The sequence below is a fragment of the Sciurus carolinensis genome, chromosome 10 (assembly GCF_902686445.1).
Source record: "Sciurus carolinensis chromosome 10, mSciCar1.2, whole genome shotgun sequence".
NCBI lineage: Eukaryota > Metazoa > Chordata > Mammalia > Rodentia > Sciuridae > Sciurus > Sciurus carolinensis.
In genome coordinates, this window is record NC_062222.1 from 108,817,085 (window position 1) to 108,829,360 (window position 12,276).

The 12,276-nt window shown below is 36.6% G+C and overlaps 1 protein-coding gene and 1 non-coding gene across 2 annotated transcripts in view; both read left to right on the plus strand.

The window, feature by feature from the left end:
• The window catches only part of Smim14 (small integral membrane protein 14), an 88,081-nt gene that overhangs the window by 39,858 nt on the left and 35,947 nt on the right, over window positions 1-12,276 (plus strand). The gene's annotated exons all lie outside the window — the stretch shown is intronic.
• LOC124995219 (U6 spliceosomal RNA) lies at window positions 1,665-1,769 on the plus strand. Its single transcript, XR_007110686.1, has one exon. It is a non-coding gene; the product is annotated as a U6 spliceosomal RNA (small nuclear RNA).

Here is a 12,276-nt window from a genome sequence, read left to right on the forward strand (position 1 = left end):
AAACCAACTGAGCAATGACAAGAGATACAACTGCAAGACAGCATGCGATTACCAGAAACTATCATCTCCACAAGTCAGCACAGAGTGCTGCTTCTGATTGTTGTCTCCCTAAAAATGAGAAGTCCCATTCTTTTGAAGCTTCCTTTGGATATAGTGCTTTAGGATATTCTTAATTCTGGGGTTCTCAACCTGGCTAGACATTAAAATCTACCAAAGGATTTTCTAAAAATATCCAAATGTGGGGTAGGCCACATAAAATGAGAACATGGGCCTCATTTTAAGATATTCTGATTTACTTGCCTTAGAAAGGGGTCTTGGTAACAGTTTTTTTTTGTTTGTTTGTTTTTTGTTTTGTTTTTTAATTCCCTACTTGATACTCATGTGTGGCCAAAGCTTTATGAAGTCTCAATTCCAAGGTTTTATCCTAGATCAGTTAAGTTAGGATTTTGGGGTAAGGAGCTTAGTCACAAATTTTGGTTTTCCGAGGACCTTTTTTCTGAGTACCTGTTATCTTATAGATGTATGAAATTCTAAGTTAATTCCCCCTCTATTTTAAATGTAACCTATCTAAGGATAGGTGTGTGTGTATGTGTGTGTGTGTTGCTGGGTATTGAGTTCAGTGTCATGCATTGTACATATAGTTTTTCTTTATTACAATTACCAAAATTTAAATATCTGTGTGCTCAGGAAACTTAAAGATGTAATAGTGATATGTTATAGTATAATGACAGAACACAGATTTAGTCTAATTTTCTAAAAATGGACATTGGTTCATCCTTGTAATAAAGTAATATCTCACTAAGTATTAATTTGGAATTTTCATTATTTTTTATCTCACGTAATAAAATCAGATTTGCTTGCAGCCCATTGTATCATCAATTTCAAAGGATTTAAAGTGTTAATAGCTTGTAGAAACCTGGGGAAAACTTGGAGATCTTAATGATTGTGTGTGGTTAGTTTGTTAGTTGCATACTGGACTATGATTTATTTTTGCCTGTTCTGTGGAAATAGATGGGTTTTGCAGTTAGGATTTAACTATTAATTTTTTCATAAATAATAAGATATATGATACTATAAATAATGCTAAAGAAAACAGAACTATACATGTGTTCCCTTTTTTGTACCAGGGATTGAACCCAGGGGTGTTTAACTACTGAGCCACATCCCCAACCCTTTTTAAAATTTTTTTATTTTGAGACAGGGTCTCACTAAGTTGTTTCGACCCTCCCTAAATTGCTGAGACTGGCTTTGAATTTATACTCCTCCTGCCTCAGCCTCCTGAGCTGCTGGGATTACAGGTGGATACCACTACACCCACCTGTTTCTTATGTGCCTTTTAATAAGGTTATATTCAACTATGCACAATAGCACACATCCATAACCCAAGCTACTTGGGAGGCTAAGGTGGAACCTGTGTTCAAGGCCAGCCTGGGCAACATAGTGAGACTTAATCCCTCCCCCCACAAAAAAAATAACCAGGTGTGGTGGTGCACACCTGTAATGCCAGCAGTTCAGGAGGGTGAGGTAGGAGGATTTGAAATTCAAAACCAGCCTCAGCAAGTAATAAGACCCTGTTTCAAAAGGGTTGAGGATGTGGCCCAACCTGAGTTAAGCACCTCCTGGGTTCAATTCTTAGTATCAAAAATAAATAAATAGATATTTCTGTTTTCTTTGGCAGTACATGTATTAAAATTGGAATGACACAGAGAAGATTAGAATGGCCCTTGAGCAAGAATGACACACAAGTTTGTGAAGCATTCCTGTGGATCCACTCCTGCACACAGTTTGCACCTCAATTTAAATAATTCTTGAAAAGCTGTGTTAATTCACAATTTAACTTCTTCCTGATTTAGTAATGATGTCAGTTAAGGTTCTTCATTATAAATAATAGGAGTTCTGGCTGATATAAACAGAAAACACTTTATTAAGATATTGCCAGTTACAGTAGCACACACCAATCTCAGCATTTTAGTGAGACCCTGTCTCAATAAAGGTCTGGAGGTGAAACTCAGAAGTAGAGTGCCCCTGGGTTCAATCTCCAGTACCAGAAATAAAAGAAGGAAAAAGAGGATGGATGGATGTGACTCACATTGATGAACCTGAATAGGGAGGATGAAAGGGAGGGTAAGTGCTCAGAACAGAAGCCAAACGCATGCCCTTAGTACTAATCCTGCCAAGATGCTGCTGCTACTGGATGCCAGACTTTTGTATATACAATTGTTGTTGATGTATCATATCCATTTGGATAACTGATAGACATCTTAAACTTATATATACCCAAACATTTTATCTTGCTCCCAACCTTCCATTTCTCTCAGTCTTCCCTAAATACTTCTTTATTTTGGTTGCTTAAAGAAGCAACTTTGGGATTGTCTTTTACTCTGTTCTTTCAGTCCACATCTGATACAGAAATAAATCCTGTAGGTTCAACCTTAAAAATATATCCAGAATTCAGCAGTCTCTTACACCTCCAGTGTAACATCCTGGTCCAATCCATAGTCATTTTTGCCTGGATTACAGCTGTTATCCTCCTTTTCAATCTCCTTGCTTCTACCATCTTGCCATACCCTACCTGTTCAAATTTAGTTTCACCACACCACTGGAGCTGAAGTGATTGATCAGATAAATCAGGTAATATTCCTACTTTGCTCAAAATCCCATAAGTAGTTCCCTTGACACTCACAGTGGAAAAACAAAATTTACATGTCCCTACATGATCTGTCTTCTTCCACTCTACCCTTCTCCCTTGCTGCCTTTATTTTAACAGCTTTGACTGTCTTATGTTTTCTGGAGTAGAAGATAAACAGGATGCAGTTGTGCATATCTGTAATCCTAGTGACTTGGAGGCTGAGGCAGGAGGATCTCAAGTTCAAGGCCAGCCTTGCTAACTTAAACTATGTCTTTTAAAAATTATTAAAGAAGGCTGGGGTTAGGTTTACTGGTAAAGCACCTTGGATTCAATCCCCAGTACCAACCCCCACCAAAAGAAAAAAGAAGATAAGGCTTCAAGATGGATGTATGAATGTTAAGGACCAAAATGAAAGCCAGGGTAACTAACCCCAAACCTCTGAAATGTTTGTAAAGTGAAAAAGAAAGAATGCAGACTGGCAGAGACCAGTAATCCCAGTTACTTTGGAGGCACAAGTTTGAAGCCAGGTTGGATTTTTCAGTTTCAAAATTTAAAAAAAAAAGGGCTGGAGATGTAGCTCAGTCATTGAGTTCCATTCCCAATACTGCAAAAAAACAAAAAAACAAAAAAACAAAAAACCTGGGTCAGTATTGTAAAACCTTAGAACGAGCCTTCCCTGCTTGAGAGCTGATAAGCACTCTAGCTTACTTACATGCTTTCTTGATTAGGGAAGCTATTTGTATACTCTATTCACTAACCTAGTCCTTCATTAATAAGCAGAGCAGTTGAAAATGTAAGAGAGCCACTATATACTCAGATGTGTATCTGTACTAGAAGACAAGATGAAATAGATAACTTAAAAAAATTTTTTGGGGGGGTACTGGGGATTGAACCCAGGGTTGTTCAAGTACTTGAGCCACATCCCCAGCCCATTTTTTAATTTTTAATTTTGAGACAGGGTCTCACCAAGTTGCTTGGGGCCCCACTAAATTACTAAGACTGACTTTGAACTTGGCATTCTCCTGCTTTAGCCTCCTGAGATGCTTGGATTACAAGCATGAACCAATGTGCCTGGTGAAATAGATACTTTTAATATGAAAAATCATTATGAATGTTATGGCTGCAAATGCAGACTCATACATGTTTGTTATGTTGGACTTTAATACTACTACTGACATGATTTTCTGAAATAGTGAAAGATTCTTGGTAAAGGTTTGAGTGAAACTAAGTATAGCTTTTCCTGATTTAAGTGCTAAAGTCCTTGAATATGGAAAATCCTTGTGAATTCCTTGAAAATTTTACATAAAACCATTTTAAAGATACTTTTTTTTCTCTCTCTCTGAAATGGAGTTATATTATAGGCTCATGTGAAGGCCTGGCAGAACATTTAAAAGTCATGTGGTATGCAAGCCAATCATAGCAACCCAAAATCTCTCTCTTAGATATTCCCAATGCTTTGGTGGGTGGCACTGATGAATTTGAGAACCCTTAGTATAAGATAATTAGGGTTAAAAACAACCACAATACAGGAAATTCAAATAAGTTTATGAAGGGCAGGCAAGAAGAAGAAAGAAGAGTCACGGTTAATAAGAAAAAAATGAATGTTCATCTGGGCACAGTGGTGCACGCCTGTAATCCCAGCAGCTCAGGAGGCTGAGGCAGGAGGATTGCGAGTTGAAAGCCAGCCTTAGCAACTTAGCAAGACCCTAAGCAATTCAATGATACTCTGTCTTTAAATAAAATATAGACAAGGGCTGGACATGTGGGTCAGTGGTTAGTTGCCCCTGGGTTCAATCCCTGATACCCAAAACAAACAAACAAACAAAAAAAAAGCATAAAGTAAAATGTGTTAATTATATTCCCTATTAAAAGAAATTAGAGTTTAAAAATGCTGTTTACAAGGAGACTGGGACTGAAAACCAAATACTGAAAAATGATAAAGGTAGTGCATGTAATAACATATCAGCTAGGACAAAAGAACCAGATAATCTCAGACAAAATGTAGTTTAAAGCCAAAACAATTAAGTGGAACAAAGGAATAATATTAACAAAAGATAGGATCCATCAGGAAGATGTAAACCATTATGTCTTTCTTTTGTGGGAAGAGGGTGTACCAGGGATTAAAACCAGGGGTGTTAAACCCCTGAACATATCCCCAGTCGGCTTTATATTTTATTTTATTTATTTATTTATTAGTTGTTTGGTACGGGGGATTGAACCCAAGGGTATTTTAACCATTGAGCCATATGCCCAACCCTTTTTTATATTTTATTTAGAGACAGAGGCTTGCTGAGTTGCTTAGGGCCTCTCTGAATTGCTGAGGCTGATTTTGAACTTGCAGTGCTCTTGCCTCAACCTCCTGAGCCCCTGGGATTACAGGTGTGCACTACCACACCCAGCTGAACAGTTATTTCTTGAACAACAGTATAAACACTGTTGTGAGTATAAAGGGAAACTGATTTTAGATTTTCAGAAATGCTCATGAAATTGATAGAGATGTCTTTTAGGTGTTTGTAGGCCAGTGTAGTATGTTTGTAAATACATTAAAAGTCGAAAAGACTATACCTCAGTAGTTATTATGGGGAGGGTTTTCAGGAAGCCTAACCCATGAAAAGACTGATGAAAATATTAGGATTTCCTCTATAGCTGAGGAAACAGGTGCAGAAATGAAGTTACTTATTCCAGGTTTCAAAGCTGATTAGAGAGTGGTAGACGTACATTCAGGACTGGAAGTTTAGCTGTAGGCTAAACTTGAGTACTGTTTCTTGAGTATCATGTGCTGCTCTTCTAGCAACTTAAATGTTACTACATGGGTGATCAAGTAGTGGGGGTGGGGTGGGATCTTACATGGGGAAAGGATTAGGAAAAGGTTCAGGAGGGAGACACTTGACTGAATTTTTACATTTTAGAATCATGTGAATGTCTTACCTTTTTAAATGAACTAAAATAAAACTTCATAATCTTCAAAGGCATTATAATAGTATACTACTTACATACAAAATTAATAATTACAGAAGTTTTTTTTCACTGAAGATGAGTAAATGTAAATGATTTATTTAGCTGGGATTACAGATGTGTGTGTCATGGTGCCTGCCAAGCTTTTCAATAGTTTTTAATAAGACTTTTTTTTTTGTTTTTGTTTTCCTTTTATGTAGAACTAGAGCTTGAACCCAGGGTCCTGCCTGTGCTAGGCATGTGTTCTCCCACCAAGCTATATCCCAGCCCTTTTAAAAATTTTTTATTTTGAGACAGTGTCTTGATGACTTTGCAATCCTCCTGCCTCAACCTCCCAGGTAGCTGTGATTACAGGCTTGTGCCACCATGCCTGGCAATTTTAAAGACTTTTTATTACCTTTGATGTTTAAATTGGTAGGAATTGTTCTTAGCATTGTCTGTAAAAATAGGAAAGCAATTCTGTGTCCCTAAGGCTTGATTGACAGTATTTCAAACTCCACTGCTGCCTCATCAATGCTTAGGTAAGTTTTAGTACAAAGAATGAAACTTGTTTTTCATTCATTTTATTATCAATCTGCAATATGAAATGTAGAGCAGATGACCATCTCTGTGTTTTATGATAGAATTGTTTCCAGTTATACATTGTAAACTAACAGTGTTTTTAGTTCAAGGCTGACATGACTACAGTACAAAGAATGCCCATTTTGGGGTGCTTGTGACAAAGGTTTACTTTCTTGATTTTAATTCTCTCCCTGAGTTATAGAAGTGTTGGATTAGTCTTAATGCAATTGTATTTTTCCAGGTGCATGTTTGTTTCAGGAATGTTTAGAATTTTTTTTTTAATGGAAATGTTAAGTCATGGATATTTTTCTTTCCTAGTCTAATACTTCAGAGTTTTAATGCCTTACTTGTTCAATATTATCTAAAAGGACTCAAAGAGGTAGATAAGAATAGATATACAGTGAGTCCTTTTCAATTAAAATCAGACTCTTTAGCATGTTACATATAATTTTTTTTCTTTTGTGATACGGGGAATTGGACCCAGTGGTGCCTTACCATTGAGCTATGTCCCCAGCTCTTTTTATTTTGAGACAGGGTCTTACTAAGTTGCCAAGATTGGCCTAAAGCTTGCATAATCCTTCCTCAGCTTCCCAAGGAGCTGGGGTTATAGGCATGCACTACCATACCAGCTGTTCTGTTTTATTTAATAGGGAGTATACCCAGTAATAAATTTGGAGATATAGTGATACACTAATAGACACTACTACATATGAAGAATAGTGCCAGCACCAAACCACAGTCTAATCATAAATCATTCTTTTAAGTTGTCTGGTGTCCTATATGGGAAAAAAGGACAAAGAAAAATCAGGCATATGCATATAGCTACTTTATCTAATATTCATTTGGTGGGGAAAATCATCCATTTCTTTCCAACTATGAAAACATTCTAGAGACAATTCATTTCTGTTTCCATTGAAATCATTTGCAGAATTTTCTGGTTTTACTGTCTTCATTTTTACCTACTTTCTCCTCCTGCTGTTCTCTTGAACTAGCTATCTCTTAGTATATAGTTTCTTCTGTTAGTGATAGAAGTTTCAGAAAGAGAACAGTCGATTTAGAAGTGTGAACTTGAGGGGCTGGGATTGTAGCTCAGTGGTAGAGTGCTTGCCTAGCATGTATGAGGTCCTGGGTTTGATCCTCAGCACCACATAAAAATAAATAAATAAAGGTATTGTGTCCATAATAAAAAAATTTTAAAAAATTTTTTTAAAAAAAAGAAGAAATGTGTGCTGGCGATATAACCCATCACATAGAGTGCCTGACTCGCATGCTGGAGGCCTGGGTTCGAGTCCCCAGCACTGTGGGATTGTGGAAATATCAAACAAACGAAAAAAAGAAATGTGAACTTGAATTACTGGAATTATTTTTCTTCTTTTCTTTGAAACCTAAGATTTGGAATGTACATAATCCCTCTTTTTTCTTTCTTTTAAATTGTTGAGCTTACATTTCAGCACTTAATCCAAATAACATAAACCTTCATCTTTAGTTTACTGATATTTTTCTCTGTATTAATGCACTGTATCTGGGAGACCCATGCTCAGATTCCTCCTTATAGGCCTGATGACTCTGAGTTATACCTGATGTCTACTACACCTAAATAAATCACTTTAAGACTTATTGGGAGGCTAGGGTCCGGGGCTGTGTCTTAGTGGCAGAGTGTTTGCCTAGCAAGTATGAGGCACTGGGTTCAATCCTTAGCATAGCACCACATAAAAATAAATAAATAAAGGCATTCTCTCCATCTATAATTACCAAAAAAATAAAAAAAACTTATTGGATCTTCCCTGGAAGAAAAATATGTGTGCTAGAAGTTTCACCTCTGTACCCAAGGGTATACTGTATCCAGTATTTTGGTTAAGTGTGTTTTTAAAATTTTATAGAGCCATTCATGGTGGTACATGCCTATAATCCCAGTGGCTTGTGAGACTGAGGCAGGAAGATTGCAAGTTCAATGTCAGCCTCAGCAACTTAGTGAGGCCATAAGCAACTTAGCAAGACCCTGCCTCAAAAATTTTTAAAAAGGTTGGGAATGTGGCTCAGTGTTTAAGCACCCCAGGGTTAAACCCTTGCTACTTAAATTAAATAATTAACTAATTAATTTTGTGAGACAATTACCTAAATAATGTATGAATTTGTTCTTTTTTTTTTTTTTTCGGTGGTGGTGCTGGGATTAAACCCAGGGCATTGTGCTTGCAAGGCAAGCACTTTACCAACTGAGCTATATCCCCAGCCCCCTGTACTTTAAAATAAAAAGCTCCCTATACACTTTTCCACACCTAGCATATTCCCTGCTTTTCTAGATGAAATTTTTTTTACTTTATTTATTTATTTTTTAAATTTATTTTTATTGTAAACAAATGGGATACATGTTGTTTCTGTTTGTACATGGAGTAACAGCATACCATTTGCATAATCATACATTTACATAGGGCAATGATGTTTGGTTCATTCTGTTATTTTTCCTTCGCCCCACCCCTCCCACCCCTCTTTTCCCACTATACAGTTCTTCCTTCCTCCATTCTTGCACCCCTCCCACCCCCCATTATGTGTCATCATCTGCTTATCAGTGAGATCATTCGTCCTTTGGATTTTTGAGATTGGCTTATCTCACTTAGCATGATGTTCTCCAATTTCATCCATTTAACTGCAAATGCCATAACTTTATTATTCTCTATAGCTGAGTAATATTTCGTTGTATATATATATATATATATATACCACAGTTTCTGTATCCATTCAAAAATTGAAGGACATCTAGGTTGGTTCCACAACCTGGCTATTGTGAATTGAGCAGCTATGAACATTGATGTGGCTGTATCTCTGAAGTAGGCTGATTTTAAGTCCTTTGGGTATAGGCTGAGGAGTGGGATAGCTGGGTCAAATGGTGGGTCCATTCCAAGTTTTCTAAGGAATCTTCACACTGCTTTCCAGAGTGGCTGCACTAATTTGCAGCCCCACCAGCAATGTATGAGTGTACCTTTTTCCCCACATCCTCTCCAACACCTATTGTTGCTTATATTTTTTATAACCGCCATTCTAATTGGGGTGAGATGGAATCTTAGTGTAGTTCTGATTTGCATTTCTCTTATTACTAAAGAAAGTGAACATTTTTCCATATGTTTGTTGATTGCTTGTAGATCTTCTTCTGTGAAGTGTCTATTCATATCCTTAGCCCATTTGTTGATTGGGTTATTTGTATTCTTGGTGTAGAGTTTTTGAGTTCTTTATATATTCTGGAAATTAGCACTCTATCTGAAGAATGAGTGGGCAAAGATTTTCTCCCACTCTGTTGGTTCTCTCTTCACATTGCTGATAGTTTCCTTTGCTGAGAGAAAGCTATTTAGTTTGAATCTGTCCCAGTTATTGATTCTTGCTTTTATTTCATGTGCTATGGGAGTCCTGTTAAGGAAGTCTGATCCTAAGCCAACCAGGTGAAGATTTGGACCTAACTTTTCTTCTATAAGATGCAGGGTCTCTGGTCTGATTCCAAGGTCCTTGATCCATTGTGAGTTGATTTTTGTGCAGGGTGAGAGATAGGGGATTAGTTTCATTCTATTGCATATGGATTTCCAGTTTTCCCAGCACCATTTATTGAAAAGGCTATCTTTTCTCCATTGCATATTTTTGGCACCTTTGTCTAGTATTGAGAAAATTGTATTTATTTGGATTTGTGACCATGTCCTCTATTCTGTACCATTGATCTACCTGTCTATTTTGGTGCCAATACCATGCTGTTTTTGTTACTATTGCTTTGTAGTATAATTGAAGTTCTGGTATTGCAATACCCCCTGCTTCCCTATTCCTGCTAAGGATTGCTTTAGCTATTCTGGGCTTCTTATTCTTCCAGATGAATTTCATGATTGCTTGCTCTATATCTGTAAGGTACATCATTGGGAGTTTAATTGGAATTGCATTGAATCTGTATAGCACTTTTGGTATTATGGCCATTTTGACAATATTAATTCTGCCTATCCAAGAACATGGGAGATCTTTCCATTTCTAAGGTCTTCCTCAATTTCTTTCTTCAGTGTTTTGTAGTTTTCATTGTAGAGATCTTTTACCTCTTTGGTTAGATTGATTCCCAAGTATTTTATTTTTTTGAGGCTATTGCAAATGGAGTTGTTGTCCGCATTTCCTTTTCAGGTGTTTCATCGCTTTTGTATAAAAATGCTTTAGATTTATGCATGTTGATTTTATAGCCAGCTATTTTGCTGAATTCATTGATGAGGTCTAGAAGTTTTCTGGAAGAGGTTTTTGGATCCTCTAAATATAGAATCATGTCATCAGTGAATAGTGACAGATTAACTTCCTCTTTTCCTGTTCAGATCCCTTTAATTTCTTTGGTCTGCCTAAATGCTCTGGCTAGAGTTTCGAGGACAGTGTTGAATAGAAGTGGTGAAAGAGGACATCTGTCTTGTTCCTGTTTTTAAAGGGAATGGTTTCAGTTTTTCTCCATTAAGAACGAAATGATGTTGGCCATGGGCTTAGCATAAATAGCCTTTACAATGTTCAGATATGTTCTTACTATCCCTATTTTTTCTAGTGTTTTGAGCATGAAGGGGTGTTGTATTTTGTCGAACGCTGTCTCTGCATCAATTGAAATAACCATATGATTCTTATCCTTAAGTCTATTGACATGATAGATTACATTTATTGATTTACGGATGTTAAACCATCTTGCATTCCAGGGATGAACCCCACTTGATTGTGGTGCACAATTTTCTTAATATGTTTTTGGATATGGTTTTCCAATATTTTGTTAAGGATCTTTGTGTCTATATTCATCAAGGATATTGGTCTAAAATTTTCTTTCCTTGATGTGTCTTTGCCTGGTTTGGGTATGAGGGTGATATTAGCTTCACAGAATGAGTTTGGTAGGACACCCTCCTTTTCTATTTCCTCAATACTTTGAGAAGTATTGGAATGAGTTCTTCTTTGAAGGTCTTGTAGAACTCGGCTGAGAATCCATCTGGTCCTGTGCTTTTCTTGGATGGTAGATTTTTAATGGCTTCTTCTATTTCATTGCTTGATATTGATCTGTTTAAATTGCATATGTCCTCCTGGTTCAGTTTGGGAGGAAGGATCATATGTCTCTAGAAATTTGTCAATGTCTTCGGTAGTTTCTATTTTGTTGGAATACAGATTTTCAAAGTAGCTTCTCATTATGTTCTGTATCTCAGTGGTGTCTGTCGTGATATTTCCTGTTTCATCACGAATTTTAGTAATTTGAGTTTTTTCTCTTCTTCTCTTTGTTAGTGTGGCTAAGGGTTTGTCTATTTTGTTTACTTTTTCAAAGAACCAGCTTTTTTGTTTTGTCAATTTTTTGAATTGTTTTTTGTTTCAATTTCATTGATTTCAGCTCTGATTTTAATTATTTCCTGTCTTCTACTACTTTTGCTGTTATTCTGTTCTTCTTTTTCTAGGGCTTTGAGCTATAATGTTAGGTCATTTAGTTGTTGACTTTGCATTCTTTTCTAGAATATGCTCCATGCAATGCATTTTCCTCTTAGTACCGCTTTCATAGTGTCCCAGAGATTTTGATATGTTGAATCGTCGTTCTCATTGACCACTAAGAATTTTTTTATCTCCTCCCTGATGTTTTCTGTTATCCATGTTTCATTCAATAGCATATTATTTAGTCTCCAGGTGTTGGAGTAATTTCTGTTTTTTATTTTGTCATTGATTTCTGTTCTCAGTCCATTATGATCTGATAGAACACAAGGCAGTATCTCTATTTTTTCGCATTTTCTAAGGGCTGCTTTGTGGCATAACATATGGTCTATTTTCGAGAAGGTTCCATGTGCTGCTGAGAAGAAAGTGATTTCGCTCATTGATGGATGGAATATTCTATATATGTCTATTAAGTCTAGGTTATTGATTGTGTTATTGAGTTCTATGGTTTCTTTGGTTGGTTTTTGTTTGGAAGATCTATCCAGTGGTGACAGCAGTGCATTAAAGTCACCCAGAATTATTGTGTTGTGGTCTATGTGATTCTTGAAATTGAGAAGGATTTGTTTGATGTACAGGGATGCACCATTGTTTGGGGCATAAATATTTACTATCGTTATATCTTCCTGATTTATGGTTCCCTTAAGCAGTATGAAATGTCCTTCTTTATCCTTTCTGACTAA